General features: G+C 36.2%; 1 protein-coding gene across 1 annotated transcript in view; it reads left to right on the forward strand.

Moving 5' to 3' along the window:
* LOC110456371 (chondroitin sulfate synthase 1-like) overlaps positions 1 to 22190 on the forward strand; it is a 41981-nt gene that overhangs the window by 15883 nt on the left and 3908 nt on the right. The window lies entirely within an intron of this gene.

Below are 22190 nucleotides of genomic sequence, written 5' to 3' on the forward strand. Positions count from 1 at the left end.
TGCAACCATGTCCAAATTAATGTATGTTACAACCATGATTTCCAATTCAACCATGTACAAATTAATTTATGTTACCACCATGATGTCCAATTCAACCATGTAAAAATTAATGTATGTTACCACCATGAGGGCCAATTTAACCATGTACAAATTAATATATGTTACAACCATGATGCCCAATGCAACCATGTACAAATTAATGTATGTTCCCACCATGATGTCCAATTCAACCATGTATAAATTAATATATGTTACAACCATGATGTCCAATACAACCATGTACAAATTAATGTATGTTCCCACCATGATGTCCAATTCAACCATGTGCAAATTAATGTATGTTACCACCATGATGTCCAATGCAACCATGTTCAAATTAATGTATGTTACCACCATGATGTCCAATTCAACCATGTAAAAATTAATGTATGTTACCACCATGAGGGCCAATTTAACCATGTACAAATTAATATATGTTACAACCATGATGCCCAATGCAACCATGTACAAATTAATGTATGTTCCCACCATGATGTCCAATTCAACCATGTACAAATTAATGTATGTTACAACCATGATGTCCAATGCAACCATGTACAAATTAATATAAGTTACAACCATGATCAATCCAATTTTGTGTTAACAGATCCCTACTTCTCCGTATCTGTCAGACTTCTGGTCCACTTGTATAATTACAATAACATATCCTAGTTAATATAGTACATGTAATGATTAGCTACAATGTAGGTTAAACCTGCCTTGGATTTGATAATGGTTGAAACATGGAAGTAATTTCCCAAAAAATATCATCAACTTTACCAGATTAACTAAATGCTAAATAAAACCGCTGTTAACAAATAAAAAATATCCAATCAATTTTGATTATAGGTTGAGATTCTACAGGTAAATTTTATCTATTTTTACATTGTGATGAATTAGAATATGTACTTAATTAATTAAAGTATTACTCAGAACTTTTAACAGTTTGGAAACTAAGTCCTTTAATTGTGTAGGAGCGGTGGTGGCCAAGTGGTTAAGTCGTCTTGACATTCTGCTACCACTAGCCCTCCACCACTGGTTTGTGGGTTCGAGACCTACGTGGGGCAGTCACCAGGTACTGGCCGTAGGTCGGTGGTTTTTCTCCAGTACATCCGGCGTTCCTCCACCACCAAAACCTGGCACGTCCTTAAATGACCATAGCTGTTAATAGGACGTAAAACACAAACAAACCAAATCATTCATTGTACATGTAACTTATTTGAATTAATGCCATACTTATCAAGTAGGTTTTGTATAAATCATGTAAGCACCTGCAAGATGTGCAGCTAAGTTACCAATATTGCTCATTTATGACCCGTCATAAAATCTAATGCCAAAATTACTATAGGACCCGTCAATGAAGTTTTGTGCCATAACAGCAGCAGTGCATATATATATGTCATTCATAAAAAGACTTTGAGAATGAATAAAAATAACCTGTCATACCAATGTATTCAAAATCAACATTTGTTCCCTTCAGATTGAAATAATTGTTAGACTAAATAGCTATAGGCTGCCTATGATTATATAAGAACTAAGATATCACATTTCTATATCTAGCAATGATATGAACGTGTGACATTTTGAAGTGAGTTTTGTCAATTTGTGTATATGTCTATAATATCTTTCTTTTTTTGGTACTTTTAGTTAATTACTGACACTTTAAAGCTGTGCTTCCTACTGTTCACACATGACTTGACTTGATTTATAGAATACATGGGTGATGTACATGTCTGGGGTTGACACTATCGTAGATGAACTCTGCTATTTGGTTTCGGACTCGTTCCCAGCTACAGAAGACACTGTGTGCTCGGTTCCCATGCTTGGCTGTGTAGGGTTTTTGCAGACCTAGAAGTAACCGATATCAGTAAATCTTAATGATGATTACAGCACACTGATGTCTCTGCTGAGATCCACTTCACTGTATTAGGCATGCTGTTTTTAAATATTGGGCGATAATTTTTTCCAGATTTTCAATTTATCAGTCTTGTAATATGATAGATAAGGAGAAAATTTGAGTTTCTTACACATTTTCTGTATTATGAAATATTACAAATGCTTATTCCCTGTAAAATTTGATGAAAATGGGGTGCAAGTTCATTTTTGTGATAACCTTAAGGATGAAGTTGAGCTAAAATATCTGTAAAAGGAAAAAACTGTTCTACAAATAAATTTAAAGTCATTGAGAAATTACGTAAATAATTTTACTATGGACTTTGATTCTATACCATGGATGTTGGATGGTTGGGACCTGGGAGGGGCCGGTAATTCTCTGCCATTAGAACTTAAATGAATTGGATTTTTTTCTTACAAAACAATTCCTCCTCCCACTTTGATGACAGTCAATCAGAATTTAGGGTGTGCCAATAATGTAGATATTTATTCACATGCTCTTTGACCTGAAAATGCAGATTTTGACCCAAGATTGAAAAGAATTAATTATGTAAAAGTCCAGATATGAATGCTTGCCTGTCAATTAACTAGATTTTGTCTGGTCAAACCAGACTTCCCAGCTCATGCCCAAATGATAATAATAACCTGATCTGGCAATCATTTTAACCAGATAAACAGCATCCTTAGATCTGTAATGAAAATTTCAGACATGAAAGATGTCATGATTTGTGACATCCCTAAGCAGCACCAGGAAACCTTTTCACTGTCGCATGGCAGTAATATTAATTTTACTTGCAAAGAAATATTTATGCACAACGTAAATCTTTAACCATCTAGCTAGGGTGAGGATTTAGCTGATCTTTATGTCGTATGGTGTATTTTATTGGTTGCTTTTTGTGTCTTTAATATTCTTCCATAGTTTAAAATGTGCAAGGTAAGCAGGCTGCTGCAAGGTTATCCGAGACAGTTAGTACCATGTTCCTTATTGTAATTTGCTTGAAAGTGATACAGTAAAACAAGTGCTTGCAAAAAAGCATGACTTTGGAAAATTGAAACACCCCTGTATTATATAATTAATTCAAATGCTTCAAAAAGTGTTTTGAGTATTGTAAAATAAAAGCTTAATTTGCACAGCATTTCTTCATAAGTGTTATAGCTATATTTGAACTCTGTCTTAATCTTGCCATTAATTAATTTTATTTTTATCTGAAGGGAAAAGATCAGAAACATCAAGGTTGATTTAGAATCAGGTAAATCCCTTGTGTAAGTCCATATATAAGATGTACATATGGAGTTCATCTATTAAATCGGTTAAATTTTCAGAGATTCCGTGGGAAAAACTTACTATTTGTCACACATGTCGGAACCCATAATATGTCGTATACTTAATCAGATTTAGATATTGCAAAACATTTTATGTTTTTTTAATAAGTAACCCCATAAAATATACATTTTTATGGGTCCATTTCGAAAAACTTTCCATTCGGTCTTCATGCTTAGATAAAATCTCTCTGTGAACTTTCTTCAATCAGCTACCAATCGGTCATTGATCTGTTACAGAGTTATATTAAATTATGCAACTTTTATCCAGTGCATTTTATGCCCACTTTTGATGGAAATACAGTCTCTCAGACAGGTTGCCTGGTTTCAGTTGAATGTTGCCTGTCAGATAAATCGGTCAATGGCATGTGTAAGCTTGGGTAGCCATATGAAAGAGAAGGGATGGGCTCTAAAGTGCCCGTCCGTATGTTTTACCGTTGTTTATTTATTTAGGGTGCAACAGACAGGAAACTGGGGGCATTTATCAGCGGCAGCATAACAATCAAACACAATTTAATGAAATCTACCTTACTGGTTGGTTCAGATCTAAAATGTCTGGAAATAATGGTGTTATCTTTCTTTTTGGCAAATTAAAATACTTTACCCTGGGAAGTTGAATCTGTTTACATGCTACTATTTACGTCATTAAGTTGTACTGAATTATCAACCACTACGTTATCATCCCCTCACAATAGGTCGTGGAGCTGGGGAAAAGAGTTTTGTACTAACATCTGAACATTATGTGCAAACAGCTTTTGTTGTTACTCTAGCTAAGCCACTTCATTTTTAAATGGGCTTCAATCAGTATGAGAATACCTCATTTTGTTTTGTTTTTGAGCTTTGTGCATGTGAGGGGATTTGTATCATTTGCGAAGATACCCCACTAGTACTTACACCAAAGGAACTAAAGTTTTGCTCTCTGTCAATCAATTTGTTTATTACTTTGTCCAGGGCATACATCATATTATCATGTGTTGCCTGCAATTACCAATTATTGTTTGCGATTACATGTACCTCTTGGGATGGCATATACAGAGCTATGGAACTTCTCTTCATTTGTGACAAAATATTACTTGCAATACTTTGCCATTGTTTTATGCCAACACTAAAGACTGTTACCCAAATACATACAGTATTTTTTCTACCTGAATTCTGCAACAGCCTGTTCCTGAATGAATTAGGAAAATATAGCATTATTTCTTTTTTTCTTCATTTTGGGAAAATAAAACACTTTTTTTGCTAGGGGAAGCAGCCTTTATTTGACTGTAAAAATAAATTGCTGACATAATTATGAGCACAAACATCTCTCTGAATACAATGTCATGTCAAACCACCTAGCTGTATTGAAATCTGAATCTCCTGCCACTCAGTAAAAGGATTTTGTTCTGTAGAATTCGAAAAGTTAAAATTAGCTGCATGTCTGGTAGCTTAACACAAGCTGGTGGCTATTTCTGTCATTGTTTAAACCTGCTGATCGTTACATCATTTGTTAGTGTCATTGTTGCATGGTCTGCTCAGTGTAGGTAGGACAGACAGGAATGCTAGCACTTTGAAGTTACTGGTACCACTGTGTAACAGGCAGCTTGATATAGCTGCTGAAGACAAAAGGTTTATGTAGGTGAGATATACATCTGACAAGTGTAGGGGTAGAAAGACAAGTATAGGAGGGGGACTGACAAGTGTAGGGGAGATACCTTTGATGTGTACCACAGGTTTATGTGTCCCCCTGTCTGGTATTTCTGTGGACCTGTCTGCTGTTACTGTACCACTGGGCCATTATGTCTGGTTAATTGACAATGCTACAGGTACATTCTGTCTCCATCTTCAATGTTGGGAATGTATCAAGGAATCTATAACTTTGTATACAAGTGTTATATATATATATCAACATAGAGAGTTTATAGGTATACATGTACAGTGTAATTCTGTCTTAACCAAACACCCTCAGGACCTCATAATTTGTCTACTTTTCAAGTCTTCTTGTTGAACCTTGAAGTTGTTGTCGGCACAAAAACAAAAAAAAATCAGCTAGTTTCGATGAAAATTGGGATTGATTAGAGTTCAATTTAGACAGGGTGCAATGTATATATATACCAACACAGGTGTTTCTCTTCCAGAAGTAGATTGTCACAAAATTGCACTGTTTGCATCACACATTAAAAGATAATTAGATTTCTAACAACCTAACATTAATAGATAAAGTTCCATTAAACCCACAATATCAAGTTACAATCTTTTTAGAAAGAAGGTAAGAAACTAATTGAAATGTCTTTTGAATGTTCATTTCATGACAAGGAAATTGTAATTGAATTTGTTTTCAAGCTTTGTGACCAACGTCAATCTATATCTTTTAATTTCTTAGTGATATATTGAGCAATTTCAATATTATGTTATATTATAACAAACAGGTAAGTTAGAGTGATGGTCTGAAGAGTGGATGGCTGTTAGACTTTTAACATATTTTACATCATGATGTTGTTTACAAGATATTTAAAACCATAATTGGTTGAAGATGGTTGCAAGGCTTCTAAATATTAGTGATAACAAGATGTGTGTCTGTCAGAGCCACATATCACTGAATACAATTTGTTTAAATGTTTTAATTTGACAATTACCAAGACTTTTTTCTGTTACCTCCTTTAGCTTATTGCTAAAGAGTTCTCAATCAACACCCTTTCATACTGAACTGGCTCATTCCCCGAACACCAACTCTGGAGAATTGAAAGGAAGCAAAGGTGTTTATATAGGAAATCCTTTGAAGTTTAGTTATAGCCTGTTTCAACTAAGAATGTCAACTCATTTTGTAGATATGATACTAAAGTCAATAATAAAATGGATAAAAAGTTTCTATTCCTACATATAACAGTAATACACATTTAACACAGGACTAAAAGATAGCCATTATTAAACATAAATATAAACAGTAAACCTTTCTGCAGCTAAGTAGATGAAGAATTTTGCACAAATCATGATGATTTTAGTTGGATTGGATTTTTGGAATTCAGAAGTTTTGCCAAAAAGTATAATATCTTCCTTTATTTTGAATGTTTGGTCAGTTTTTAAGTATATCCATCTATGTATGTCTTGCCAGAAGTTATTTGTTATTTGACACTGTTAAAAAAGATGTTCTATAGTTTGTTTGCTTTCTTGGCATAAATTACATAACTCACATTGTTTGATTCCAATTATTTTCAAATAATGATTAAGTGGAAGTATGTTAAAATTCTTCTTGACCATTGATGTAGCTTGCCATCTATAATACTAATAATTTTGCTGAAATTTACAGTAGCCATGTCTTCTCAATTGACAGAGAAATCAATCCCAAGTAAGGTAAATTTGGTTGTTCCCCATTTTATTATTTTCAGTATTTACCTTTAACCCTGATATTCTAGCATATTTATACATATACAGATTTTGTGTCATTTAAAATAACGGATGTGTCATCGGCGACCTGTGAGAGCCTGTGTTCTTTGTTATTTATGTTTATGCCCTAAAGTTTTTATTGTTTTTTTTACCATGATAGCTACTATTTCAACTACCAAAAGAAATAAGTAAGATGATACCGGATCCCCTTGTCTACAAACCCTTTTTATGTCTACAAAGTTGGGTTAAAAAAACATTCTGTATGATAGCCGAGGAAGTATTTGTATGAAAACATAACAGATAATGATATCAAACTAGTTTAACTAGTATATCATAATAAATATATGACTGATTCTGAAAACTGTTCTAAATATTAATTATTATTTTGCAATTACTTATCAGAAGTTGATTTACCTGTGCAATTTACCTGTACACCATTTCTGCAATAGACTATAACTCACTATCATCACAACTGGCCACCTATGTAAACATGTGATTTTACGCAGAGTTGGTGTTCGGGGAAGACCCCACTGAACTGGTTGGGTTTTCTATAGTACAAAAAGCTGCCTACTGATGACTATTGCAGATGTGTTGACTACACATAGCCTGTCAGCTCTGGGTATATGGAGAGTCGGTGTCATGTTAGAGAGTGTGTGTGTGTTAGATTCATCAAGGCTGTTAATGTATATGTTTCTTTATTAAATGTTTGTTATTTATTTGAGTCATATTCCTTCATGTTTTACTAGATTGTTGAAATACAGATATGTTATATCTTTATCAACAACACATGAAGGGGAAAACATGAGTATTCAAATTACGAAATATGTCTGAAATGAAAATTGATCAGAAGGCCAATTAATTAATGGTACCAATATGGTGCTTTGTAGAGTATATATAGCCTTGCTGGTCATGGTGTCATAGTTTGGTCACTTACAAGATTAGGACACGATGCTACAGCAAGGTGACACAAATTAGAGAGTAATGGACACCCAACATTGTCTTAATTCAACAGTTCTTAAACATTCTATATTTTCCTAAAAGTTTCATTTACCGGTATGTACTGGAATATTCAACTAACTTTCAATTTCTGAGAGTAAAACTGCAAAATCAGATTATACCTGCATATATTTGATAACAGATATTGGGTTTCTTTCTAAAAACATGAAAATTTGAAATCAAGACTTCAAAGATTCTTTGTTTGATAAACACTGAAAAAACATTTCATTGAGTTTCATTTCATGATCATAATAATAATTTAACTAAATTGAAAACATTAATCCTAATGATAACTGCTGTCGTATCAGGGAACCAATGTCATTGATCTTGTTCAAGGTTGAGTGCCTTAACTCCACAAAGGTAGCGTAAATCTACCAAAGGGAAAAAGCCTGTATGCCAATTAAATCACGTATTTGAAGAAAAATTTCACAGGAAAAATAAAGTCTTTACAATAAGTGTCAAGGTCCCGACTAAAGATTAAAATAGTAAACACTTGACATTGGCAATTCATGTTAGAATCAAAGGTAGCACAAACAGGTTTGTCATGGATATATACTTGAATTCTGTTTAAATAGCACCATCTTATTTCATAGTCTGATGGTGAACAATGTTTTACTCAGAAATTTATATATTTTTGTTTTGTTTTTTGTTTCTGTTGTCTTTTTGGTTCAGAATTCACTTTTGATTTAATTATCTGATGTTGCTCCGGAATTCATGCCTTGATTATACTCTGAAGCATTGGTTATTTTTCATTTTAAAAATATATTATGCACCCAGTAATTGAACTTCACTTTGCTTACTAGTCATCCTTGACCTAGTTCTGTAGCCAAAGGTCAACATTCATCCCTGACCCTAATACAGATACAGTGACTGTGTCTTTCACTGGCAATCCTATGCTATTGAATAAGCCCCTTATTTGGGAATGTAATGTGTGTCCTTGACCTTTAACCTTCATTTCTACTCATTCTATGTTGTGGAATGCTGTTTGCCCTTGACCTTTCTGAATTTAACAGGTGGTGATACAATGCATCTCTGTTTTCATTGCCAGATCTCTGGTTTGTCATACAAAGCTGTGACTACATGTGACGCACTGTCAACAGAGATCAGCATCAGAAAGAGATGCTTGTTCGTGTCCCTCAGATGTGTGACCTATTGGTAGGCTGGGCTTCACAGGAACTGTTATATAATGATGATGGGCATGTACATGTACCCCCTGGTAAAGGTCACTGTACCAGGGGAGCTCTATCATTCTGGCCCAGCTCATGATCATAGCATACACACTGTTACAACTGGCATTTAGCAAATATTGGGTCTTGGGAAAGAAATGGAATAACTGCAGTAATTGTCCGTTTCCATGGCATGTTTTTATTGCAGGTTGGTTATTTTTAAAAAATATTAAATTCTCCTCTTCCAGTGGGTAAATGAATATTATTTTCTCAGCTGAATACACTGTCGGAGACAAAATGCAGTTGTTAGCTCAGTATGAGTAGAGAACACGGAATCTTCTAATACCTATGATGTAACCATGTGGTACTTGAAAGACTAGATTTCCAATGTTGTGATACAGACATTGGATCAGATAGTAACTGTCTACATTTTGCATACTTTTATACAATTGTATCCCCCTATATTAAAACTGAAGCCATCTCTTCCTCATATCTACACAGCTACCGTTATTTCACCCATACTGTCTCACTGTTTTGCCAGTCACGTTTGGTCGTTAGTGAACGTGCCTTTTTTGTTTTTAGAAAACTTAAAAATTGTTGAACAGATTTATCAACAAATAAAACCTATAAAGCTGATTGTGAGTTTCGCGTGATGACAAAGACTACGAAGTTTCCCGATATAGAAATGTTACTGTGCAGCTCCGGTGGTTTATGTAGGCATACTATTACTCTACACCACAAATATTACACTACGCCTCATATAATGGGTAGGGAAATCATGGGAATCAAAATTTAAGTGTCTTGTAATTGAAAATCATCAAGTGAAGTTTTAAGTCACACGAGTATTTTAGTGTACAATATGTAACTGGGGTGAACCAAGAAATATTAGACCTCCTCAGGGTTTTACAGACGAGTTGAATTGAGAAACCTTTTTGCTGCTGACTTATACTATAAAACAAAGACCTTGTATGCTAGAGATCAGGGGTGTGTACTGCTGATGTAAATCTGCTGAGTAAGTCAAAGTGAATCTTCAGTTAATGAAATGAACTATCTCACATCATGTTAAGGGACTAGAGGTCTCCAGCAACAGAGGGTAGGTTATCTTGTTTATCTAACTGAAGTAAGTTAATTTTCAAATTGTATATAAAGACATGAAGTTTACTTAGTGTCTTCCTATTGCTTGTATTTGAAAATTAATTAATTAATAAGATAGACATGATTACCAGCCATCACAAATTTGGGAGCTTTTTTTCTCCATATAATATGAACCAGAGGCAAAGGCAGAAACACGTGTTGTGTCACCTTTGTAAGTCTTTGATGTTTCAAGTTATAAATATTGAACATTGAAAACCACTGTCCTATTGTCAGCTTCTGTTAAAACTACATCCTATATTCAACTAGTTCTGAAGATTGGTAACTTTCAGAAACATGTTTGCCCCGGTAAAAAATCTATTAGCCCAACAGGGCATTATTTAGCTGACCATATTTTGTCGTTGTCCATTCTGCTAAAACCATATCCAACCATTGTCAGCTTTTATACGGCAAACAGGCTGGTTATTATCAGTAATTACAGGTTTGACTTGGGTAAGACAGGACTTGCAGCATTTTGTGCCTCCCAGTGAGGTCTCTGTGGATACAATGCCTGAGACTTCGTACATTGTCAATACTACTGTCATTGGCACTCTAGCTGATACTGATGTATGTTTACAACCTTTCCTTTGCCCTAATCATGAATACCCCAATGGTTTCTAAAGCACCCGTCCACTCTAAGTTGTAACGTACTGATATTAACTGACATTCTGTCACTTCAGGAAGAGTTAACCTGATTTTAAGTGCAGGTTTCTCCCCTTTTTGTTCGCCTCAGTTTAGCCCAAACAGCCATTGTTACTGCTGTTTGTATGGTTGAACAACACTGATACCATCACAATCTGGCTTTCATGTTTTGGAAAAATATCCTCTATAATTGAAATTTTAATAAGTGTAGCTGTCATTTTTGGTGACCCGTGTAGTTTGTCTTGATCTATGCTGTGATAAGTATGACAAGAGAGCACTGTAGGTATACAGCATCTGTTCTCTATACCAGTACAGACTGATGGTCATAAGTGTCACTTTGTATCCCCTCTAGGTGTCCCGACCCTGTATTAGTAACTAAGAATCCTGGTCCTACTATGAACGCTTCACAAATTTTGTAATGATATAGTACTTAAGGGTGTTTTACAACATGTTTTCATTAATAACAATATTGCAAGACAAACTATTGTATCTGTTTAGATGTATCAAGTACCTGGTACATAAGGCTAGGGCCATCAATATTTTGGTAATTTTCCAGCCATTTGCTTTTATTTGAAGTACATACTGACCATTCTTAATGTTTTGTTATTTACAAATTACATTGTAGATACATCTTTAATGGATTTTGTGAAAAATAAATAAAATAAAAATGTGTTTTTCTCATTGAAGTAGGAAAGACAAATGAATTCCTGAAAGCAATGAATTATGCTGCAAATCTGTGTCGGTAAAAGTTACTGAGATCTGTCTAGTTCTTGTAGCTAGGCCATTATATAAATAAGGCTTGTGACGAAATCAGAGGATACTGTCATGTCAAGGGTTGAAGGACACTGACTGGTCACAGGGAATATACTCTAGTAGATATCTGTCACAATAATACCTTCAGGTTGCTGCTCAGATAGTATTTGTGTACAACATACCTACTTAAGCTGTCCCCAATGAAAAGCTGATAGTCCTATATCTACTTATAACTACTATAACTGTTAATACGTACCCCACTTTGACACACTCAGGGTTATGTAATATTCACACTGTTTGTGTGTCCGTCTGTCCGTCAATGCATCCGTCTGTGCTAACTGGTGTTCAGGGCATAACTCAGTTGCTATTTCATGAATGGGCATCAGAATTTGTACATAGGTCACATCATGGGAAAGCAGTTTGTCAAATCCTAAAACAAAGATCATTGCGACCTCAATTTGACCTCTGACTTTGACCTCAAGTACTCAAAATATGGTTCCCAGACCATGCACATATCAGCTGCTGTTTTATGAATTGGCCCCAAGCTTTGTATATATGTATATCATGGTAAGACAGGGTGTCAAATATCTAAACAAGATCACTGTGACCTAATTCTGAACATTGACCTTGACCTCAAGTTCTACATTAAGTGTGCTGGTAATTAAAGTTTCATGAATGGGCTCCAAACTTTGTAGATTTCAGGAACAGGGGTATCTGTGAAGCCTGTGCTTGGAGACATGTTAATGCATGTTAATAAGATTCACTAGGGTGTTATAACCAGTGTTCCCTCCATGTTTATTAATCCTATCCAGATTGTAAATTGTGGATGAGTGCAAACATAATAAAAAGGGGTGGCCTTTACGCAATAATCTTCACTATCACAAGTCATGACTGCGGGGTATTAATAGAATTTCTTCCATGCTGAAGAATTGCAGATGTCACTGTGATCGTGTGTGTGTCTTTACAAGTGCTGACATTATAGGACTACTGTTGCCCAGCTTCTGTAGCTTGCCAGTAACCCGATACTGTGTTCATGATCCTGTACAGTAATGTGTGGCCCGGGTACACCCTCCCCTATCTTGCAGTCTGTCAGGGTGGGAGTGGTCCTGCTATTGCACAGCCTAGTATATAGCCCAATGATGCCTGATTGATTGACTTTCCCATTTGTTCATTATCTTGGCTGCACGTTTTATTGGTAGTTAACTGGTTGGTATAGAATTTGTTTACGAACTGAATCCAAAAATACCTGTTTCAGACAGTTTAGAAAGACTTTTTTTTATTCTGTATATTTATTTTGCAAATAAGAAATGCTGTGTACATTGAGACAAACAATTTTCATTTATAGATAGCTTTGAGGTTGAGTCAGAACTGATATCTTTGTATACTCTGTACCTACACATCATCTTCAGGTTTATATGTTGGGGTAAGTTGACTGATTGTCATCAGATCCTATAGGACAAAGATATGAATTGTTACAGTTGAACAAATGTGTGAGAGGGTGTTGAAACATTTGATGCATGTAATATATATACAGATGTGCATTGCCAATGTCATCCATGGTCATTCCTTCCTAAAGCAGTAGGGTTGATTCTTGCTTTAAGGTAACTAATACCTTTTATCCCCCACCGTAACTTTAATTGGTGTGCTGGTGCATGTTGGGAAAACAGAGTGTCTTGTTAAAAACTAGATCGGTCACAATGTAATATGGGACTGTGACCAATATTTTGACCTTAATTAAAAGTGCAAAATATGTGATACCTGTTGTCCAGAGAATATCCCACATTATTTCACCTGCAATCATCAAAGTGAATGGTATCAGAGTATCACTTAATCATGTTATGGTCATAACTCACTGCAACTCTCTATGAAGTGAGTCCATAGTTTAGCGGTGGGGGAGTTTTGGCAATTCATTTCAATATTCCATTTCTGGTTATGTATATTTCATATTTATCCAAATAACTGTTTCACTTTGTGGTTCTAAAAAGTAGTCATGCATGCGCCCTCTGTGTAACACTCAGGTAATGTCAGGAATGTGTTCTGGTCATTGCTTGGAGTGCAGTAGGAATTCTGCCTCCGTGCAGCCTACTGCTTGAGTACAGTATTAGTTCTGGTGTGAAATAGAGCATGGTATAGGGCACTGTAATCAAGTTTGTAATAAAGTCAAATGATGTACTTAATTACTTTATAATTTTTACCCATGCCTAGACAAAACGCTCAAACAGACAGTAAAAGATCGTAATTGTTACATGAAAACTGATCTAGAGTTTCAAATCCCTTCCTCTGTAAAGGTTTCTTCCCAACATCAAAGCTACCAACTTGAGGGGTGCAGTGTCTCTGAGAATTTGATGTGTGCGTGCATATCATGTGATGGGCAGATGAACTCTTCTTGTTTTGATTTTAAGACTTTACAACAAACAAAATGTTTTAAGATCAGTTGGAAAGTGGTTTCCCTTGTGAATTACTGTGGTGCTTCCATTTATTTTTGCAATCAAGTCTGACCTATAGTGAGTAAGTTCTGCACAGTCTGAGATAGATATAACAGTTTTGCCAGCCTGTGACATGTACATATTTAAGGTAGCTGGTGATTGTTCTCTCATCTAAGTTCTCTACAATTAATGAACTCAAAGAAGATATCCAGTGTGTAATGTGTAGACCTGCATGGTATTCTTTGCAGGTGCCTAGGGGCCTGAACAATATATATCAACATTTCAGTTGTCGGTACCATTGGTGGGGGAAGGATATGAGTGGGCCGATTCTGGTGGAGGGGGGATTTGCAGACAGGATAATCTCCTGACTACAGCATCGTGGTGAGATTATACAATCACGTGAGGATAAAGATTTAGTGTGTAGGGGATTAGTCGCACCATGTGAGGTGATGTGTTGGTGGTATTGGAGGCACAGTGACGAGGGAGGGGGTTTGTGTGGGTGGGGAACTAGAGGTACAGTGACGAGGGAGGGGGTTTGTGTGGGTGGGGACTAGAGGTATAGTGACGAGGGAGGGGGTTTGTGTGGGTGGGGACTAGAGTTACAGTGACGAGGGAGGGGGTTTGTGTGGGTGGGGACTAGAGGTACAATGACGAGGGAGGGGGTTTGTGTGGTTGGGGACTAGAGGTACACTGACGAGGGAGGGAGTTTGTGTGGGTGGGGACTAGAGGTACACTGACGAGGGAGGGGGTTTGTGTGGTTGGGGACTAGAGGTACACTGACGAGGGAGGGGGTTTGTGTGGGTGGGGACTAGAGGTACAATGACGAGGGAGGGGGTTTGTGTGGTTGTGGACTAGAGGCACACTGATGAGGGAGGGGGTTTGTGTGGGTGGGGACTAGAGGTACACTGACGAGGGAGGGGGTTTGTGTGGTTGGGGACTAGAGGTACAGTGACGAGGGAGGGGGTTTGTGTGGTTAGGGACTATTGGTACACTGACGAGGGAGGGAGTTTGTGTGGTTGGGGACTAGAGGTACACTGACGAGGGAGGGGATTTGTGTGGTTAGGGACTATTGGTACACTGACGAGGGAGGGGGTTTGTGGGGGGGGGGGGGGGGGACTAGAGGGATGAAGAGTTGGTATTTTTGACAGGGCTTGGAACACATATCGGGCAACAAGATACAATAATTAATAATAATTAGGAATCAATATTAAACTGTCATTGTTCGAACTAACTCAGGTGTAGCTTATTATGTCAATGAGATCAAGGTCAAGATGTGTAACATGAAGTGGATGATCATAATAGTTTTCTTATTCACAAAAGTGGTATAATAGCTTGGTATGAAGAGAAACTAGACAGGTGTGGACCACACAGTCAGGATTTGACCATGTGCTGGGCTATAGCTGTGCTTGCAAACAGATTTACAGATTGTGTACAGCCTACATAATGACTGTCAGTGTAACACTGGGTCACATCAACACACATCTGGGTTAATTACACTGACAAACAATCTATGTCACCCCCAGTCAAACAGTTACCCTCAGATAAAAAAAATAACCTGGCTGAAGATAAACTATAATTAACTGGTAACTCCAAATTATTGCTATTATTTGATTATTACTACAAATTGTTCCCATTATGTTTAATAATTTGGTCTTTCGTACTGTCCTGACCGTAAGGGGTGGTAATCTGACTGGTGCATATCTATTTATCAGTGTTACATTGGATAGAGAGATGGTCATCAGCTGGAATATATGGAATACTGTACATATGTATATATGACTTGTCATATCATATAGACACATTTACATTGTATGGTGATGATGTTTACAAAGTAACATGTGTGATGTCAAAATAATATCATTACATGTGTGATGTCAAAATAATATCATTACATGTGTGATGTCAAAATAATATCATTACATGTGTGATGTCAACATAATAACATTACATGTGTGATGTCAACATAATATCATTACATGTGTGATGTCAACATACTAACATTGCATGTGTGATGTCAACATACTAACATTGAATATGTGGTGTCAACATATTAACATTACATGTGTGATGTCAACATAATAGCATTACATGTGTGATGTCAACATAATATCATTACATGTGTGATGTCAACAAACTAATATTGAATATGTGGTGTCAACATAATATCATTACATGTGTGATGTCAACATAATATCATTACATGTGTGATGTCAACAAACTAATATTGAATATGTGGTGTCAACATAATATCATTACATGTGTGATGTCAACATAATAACATTACATGTTTGATGTCAACATAATAACATTACATGTGTGATGTCAACATACTAACATTGAATATGTGGTGTCAACATAATATCATTACATGTGTGATGTCAACATAATAGCATTACCTGTGTGATGTCAACATACTGTCATTACATGTGTGATGTCAACATAATAACATTACATGTGTGATGTCAACATACTATCATTACATGTGTGATGTCAACATACTATCAACATAATAACATTAAATATGTGGTGTCAACAGTGTGATGTCAACATAATATCATTACATGTGTGATGTCAACAGTATATCATTACATGTGTGATGTCAACATAATATCATTACATGTGTGATGTCAACAGTATATCATTACATGTGTGATGTCAACATAATATCATTACATGTGTGATGTCAACATAATAACATTACATCTGTGGATGTGTGATGTCAACATAATAACATTACATATATGATGTCAACAGTTGTTTTATCATGATGGCTTAGTACTCCTAATGTTTGCTTCAAGCAGTCCTCACTATAGAGATTAACATGGCTAATCAGACAGGATCACATTAACCTGAAGGAAACAAAGTTAACTAACATGCAATTTACATTTTGTATTAGGAACACCTCACTTGAAAGTTTAACTTCCTTTCATAGTTAGAGGAAGGGAACACAAGGGTAAGAGGTCTGATTGGGCAGATTCAGAGAGCTGGACCACCTCAGTGTATTAATAATTCCTTGGTCTAGAATATGAACATCAAGTACAAAAAAGGTCACAGGACACACCTAGCATAATATCTCTCCTTTCTATGACAGATTCAGCGAGCTAGTCACCTGATGGTATAGTGCCAACCATTTCTGGTTATCTTTAATAGAAGTTTGACATTTTTAGTCACTTAATGCTTTTATTAACTCTTTCAGTAGCACTCCTTGACTTTAATGTGGTGTACCTGCCTACAATATACAAATCATACAGGGGAAATTAGATACACCTGACAGAGATTATTTACTGTATATCAATAAACAGGCTGAATGCTAGTATAATATATATATATAATTGTGTAATTTTTCTTTTTCACAATTACTTTCATATATCATTCATATATGTGTTTTAAACTTTTAACCAAGTTAAAAAAAGGAGAACCATTCCGAATGACTTATTACATTCTGTGCACAGAGAAGTGCAAGGATTGCATTACATTTTAACTGATATTCTAGGTACAAAAGGAAGTATCATTAACTATTCATAAAATAAAGGCTTTGGTTCAGTGATTATGCATGTAAAAGGTTTTTTTCATATGGATCATATTTTGAAATATTAAAATGTTTGAGTAATTGAAAAGGAAGCAAATAAAGTTAGATCTAAGAATTGATTTGCATTTCAGTGAATTGGCCAATGTCTCTAATTCTGTCCATCACAAAGAAAAAGTTTTCTGAAGAAGTAATGAAATACAATGCATTAAGTGTCTGTGACCTCATCAGGTACATTTGTTAATACATGGATTGGGTGTATTAACTAAGACAGGATAATCTCCTGACTGTACCATAGTGGTGAGAGTATAGCATCACGTGATCAGCAGGTTTAGTGTGTGGGGAGATTAACAGTCACACTGTGTGAGGTGATGTTGGAGGCAGGGATGGGGAGGGTCAGAGTTTTTCTGAAGGAGGGGGAGGAAATAAAGGACTGTCATGCCATGTCAGGTGTTGATGTTGGAGGCACAATATGGGGGAGGGTCAGAGTTTCCCTGATGGAGGGGATTGAGGACTGTCATACTATATTAGGTGTTGATGATGTTGAAGGCATACTATGGAGTAGGGTCAGGGTTGATGGATTAAGGAAGGGATTAAGAATATTGGTAGGTGTTGGTGATGTTGGAGGCATGGGATGGGGGAAGGTCAGGGTTGATGGAGGAAGGTAGGAGGGAATTAAGAAGTATCACACCAATATTGTCAGATGTTTGTGATGTTGAAGGCATGGGATGGGGAAGGTTAAGGGGTTGCGGGGGGAGGAAAAGGTTAAGCAGTGTTACACCAATATTGTCCAGCGTCGGTGATGTTGGGAAGGAGATGTTCAATATTGTTGGATTATTGTGAGAGTGGGTGGATGGCTGCAAACATTAAGTGTATGGAAGTAAAAAGGATGGTTTAAGGTATACAGGAAACAATGAGTATTGTTTACCTCCGGTGTATGATTGGTTTGTGATCGCACAATTGACATGGACAACTGTTCAGATGTTTATAAATATTATCTACAGATTGATCAATATTATTAAGGTCAGATAACAAAAGAGGAAAGTTTCCTTCTCAAATAAAATTTAAGTAACATGTTTCCGAGTGCTGTTGATGAGGTGATTAATTTTCATAATAAACTATTCAAGTCAATGTTAATTATGTAATATAATAACACAGTAAAAAAGTAGTAGTTGATTTGTTTTTGGAATGAGATTACTGTTTCTTCCAAAAATAAAAGAAGATTTTATTTAGCACACCTACAGTATCGGTATTGAATACTGCATATAATACTGCATGTCGTTTTTGTACATGGATACAGGTGACTAATAAAGCAAATGGCACAGAAAGAAAATATCAAACATCTTGCCTCCAGCACAGTTTACTTCAAAGTGAAGAGAATGTGAAGTAGCAGGTATGCAAAGTTCACAAGAACATGGAAAAATGAGACGAGATATTCATTTCCTGTCTGAAAGTTCATATGTCAAATGATACATTTCCTAAATTTGGTATCCGTGCCCTGAACTTGTGAACTTGTGATATCAGGACATTTACAAATAACATTAAATTGTTCTTTGATGCCAATGAAATATTATAGCAACACTGCCTGTAACTAAAGTGATATTTATCTAAATAAATGAACCAAGAAATTCTGTGTGTTTTCTGGTTTCAGGTTTCTACAGAGATAACAAAAAATAACATGTCCGGTATGTGTGTTAGGTTTGTAACCTTTCTCCCCAGATTGTAGGATGGACCTGTCCATGCATTGATGTAGGTGATACTAATCTAGACTGCGGGGATAACAGGGGCCACTTCCCATTGAAATATAAGATACAGTGTCTGCAGCTCAAGGTCATTCACGTGTGAAGGGTCTGGGGTCATTAAGGTCACTTCATAAGTGGTCTGATGAATTCAGGGGCCATGGAGGTCACATTTCAAAGGTGGTCTGAGTGAGACTGGGGTAAAGTTCAGCCATGGGGCTGGAGGTCAAATGTGGTGGTCACTTGTAGTCACTCATGCAGAAACACCTGGAATACCAATTGTGTATTGTCTGGTTGTTTCCCCTTTAATTAGCTTCTTTAACATCCCAGATCATGTAACTTTTCGCTTCACCTGAGAGCAACACACATTGAAAAAGTTACTGTTTAACAAAAACTTTTCGCTGCAGTTTAATGAGAGAAATTTCATCACAACATACCATACATGATAATAACACTGCATGAAAACAGATTACACTGGTGAAAGGCGATAATTTGACTGGGCGAATCAGTTTCCCAGTACACAGTATTTAAATGTTTGCTCTTGAACATTTGCTTGTGTTTATTTCATGCTTGATCTATTTATTGTGATCCTTGTTCTAAACTTTTCAAAAGTCATTAGGGGTGAGGTATGAATTCCACATGTTGAACTTAAATCTGACATTACCCTGTAATGTCAATTACTGATTTAGAATTAAGCAAAACATGTTGCCACTTCTACACAAATTTTAATGTTCATTTTACGTAATCATTAAAAAAATGCTGTTATTATGACTAAAAAACATCACAAATTTACTTCATCTGATGAGTAATGACTTGAAATGTCCATTATTGATAAGGACAATACTCAATATTTTGATGTTAGGTTGGAACCTTCCAGTAATTCTGTCCTGCCTGTGTGTAAAATTTGAGATGGAGCTTCTCTTTAACTGGCCTTATTTGGTACGAATGGTAAAGGAAATCCTAGATGTAGACTGATGACAGCTTGTGGGAATTTGTTTTAGTGTATCTCGGTCATAGACCCTGAGGGCCCTCTGCTTTGTCCATTTGTGGGGTCAGTTAAGGTCGGTGCCTGACCAGACAGATTTTGGGGTGTGAAGGCTAATGAGGGGGAACACCAAGTGGGGAGGAGGAGGAGATTAGGGTCTTGTTCTCTGCAGGAGGAGGTTAGGGTCATGTTCTCTGCTGGAGGAGAAAGGAGGGGGCAGTAATTACTGGTCCCACTCTCCACACAGCTGTGAACACTGGATTTACTGGAGCTATTATAATATTTGTGTTTTAGTCCACACCAGATTAACTGGCCAGACCAGTCATCCTGATTAGCTAGGTATTCATTACAGTTAAATTCAAAACACACACTCATATACGCATAGAGGTTTACACAGATTATAAAAAGTTAAACTCAAAGGATGAGGAACATGAAATCACTCTTGATATAAGAAATAGAAGAAAGTAAAATTACGTTTAAAGATTGTGTTGTAACCTAACAAGGCTTTAGAGTAGAAATACCAGCAGGCCACAGGTCAGGCTAGACATGAACTGTAATTTAAGGTTACACTAAATGCCACTATAGATTGACCTGGATTCAGCAGACAGCCCAGCCTCTATACCTGTAAGTTGACATAATCTAGCTCCCATACCAACACATCTACCATGTTACACTGTATACCTTTATTTCAAGGGATGATACAGATGGGCATCTTCCTGATCAGATAAACAGGTGACTGCTGGGATTTATAGTAGAGATTGGACGGAAGTAAGATATATGTGTACTTCAGGATCACAGGGTGAAGGGGTTCACCCATTACTGTGATAGCTATAATGGTTTAGTGATTATAGTTAAAGTCTCCCAACACTCATTGGTAACTTCATACTCAAAATATAGCTGGCATCAAGTTATCTCAGTTATTTGGGTTTTTTACTTATATCAGAGACTGATTTAATGTATAGTGTGTACTTGTGTAGTCTTTTAGAAAACCTTGAATCTTTGTTCTGGTTGTAGGAATGTCTCGGCTGGATTAAATGGAAATCAGATTTATAAATGTTACAGTTATTTTGCATTTTGTTCTGTTTTGGAGTTTGATATTTACATGAATTTGAAATAAGTATCGTGTGTTAATAGCAGACATCCTATAGCTACAGGAAGTCAATGCACAGGGTCACTTACAAAAGGCATCCAACAGGTTGTCAATATATGCAAGGTCGCAATATTAGCAGACATCGTACATGTATTCAGTATCCAGCATTTGGCATATTGATTTCCCCTTCAATGTCTTCAGGGTTTTCATTGTCTCCACAATTTAAACTTATGGAAGGACAGTACACTTGTCGTGTTAATATATATCATTACTTCTTTCAATTTAGAGAAGTTCTGTAGCATACAATGAATATTAAGTCAGTGTTGTGTATCAGTGGGATGCCAGAGACTGTAGCTCCTTCTATTTATAATACAGTACAATTACTTTGTATAACCACAGTAATGGGTAGGACCAGGTCAAGGGGTCAGCCTGTGCCACAGTAACAATACCAAGGTGATCTGTGTTGCTGACAGTTGTATGGTGATCCAATAATAGAGCCAGCCAGTGGCTACTGTGATAACATCTTTCTCGATACACTGCTATTTTTGTGAGGATAAATGTGTTATTTATTTATGATTGTGAGGATATATATATCTATACTGTCAATGATGATATCTACAGTAATAGTATACATTATTTGTCACTGTCACCCCTATTAGGAGTTACTGTATTTATCCTGCAACAAACCCAGGGGGCCAACATATAACTTCTTATTCAAAGTAGGGGGTGAGCTTATAACAGGACAATTATATAACAGTTGTTGACTTTTCTAATGAACTGCAATAGAAATGCCGAGAGGCTTATTACCAGGCATGGGTTTACTGTTGGATAAATATGGTACGGTATAGAATAGGGCTTTAACAAACAGGCTTAGATTAGTTTGATCCTATTACTTTGTACACTACTCAGGATTGGATCTCTTTATACGGCTGACTTTGGCCGTCAATATTTCGTCTTAGTTATTATGTGAGCCATTATGGTCTCAGCAATATTTACTTCTGCAGTACCAATATTATACCTGTAAGGGAACTTGAGTTTGCAATTGAAGAAATAAAAACCTACATTTGTTAAATTATACTTAAAATAAAATACACATCCATATAAATAATGTATGTGTAAAG

This window comes from Mizuhopecten yessoensis, unplaced genomic scaffold (assembly GCF_002113885.1).
Source record: "Mizuhopecten yessoensis strain PY_sf001 unplaced genomic scaffold, ASM211388v2 scaffold8713, whole genome shotgun sequence".
In the NCBI taxonomy this organism is placed as follows: Eukaryota; Metazoa; Mollusca; class Bivalvia; order Pectinida; family Pectinidae; genus Mizuhopecten; species Mizuhopecten yessoensis.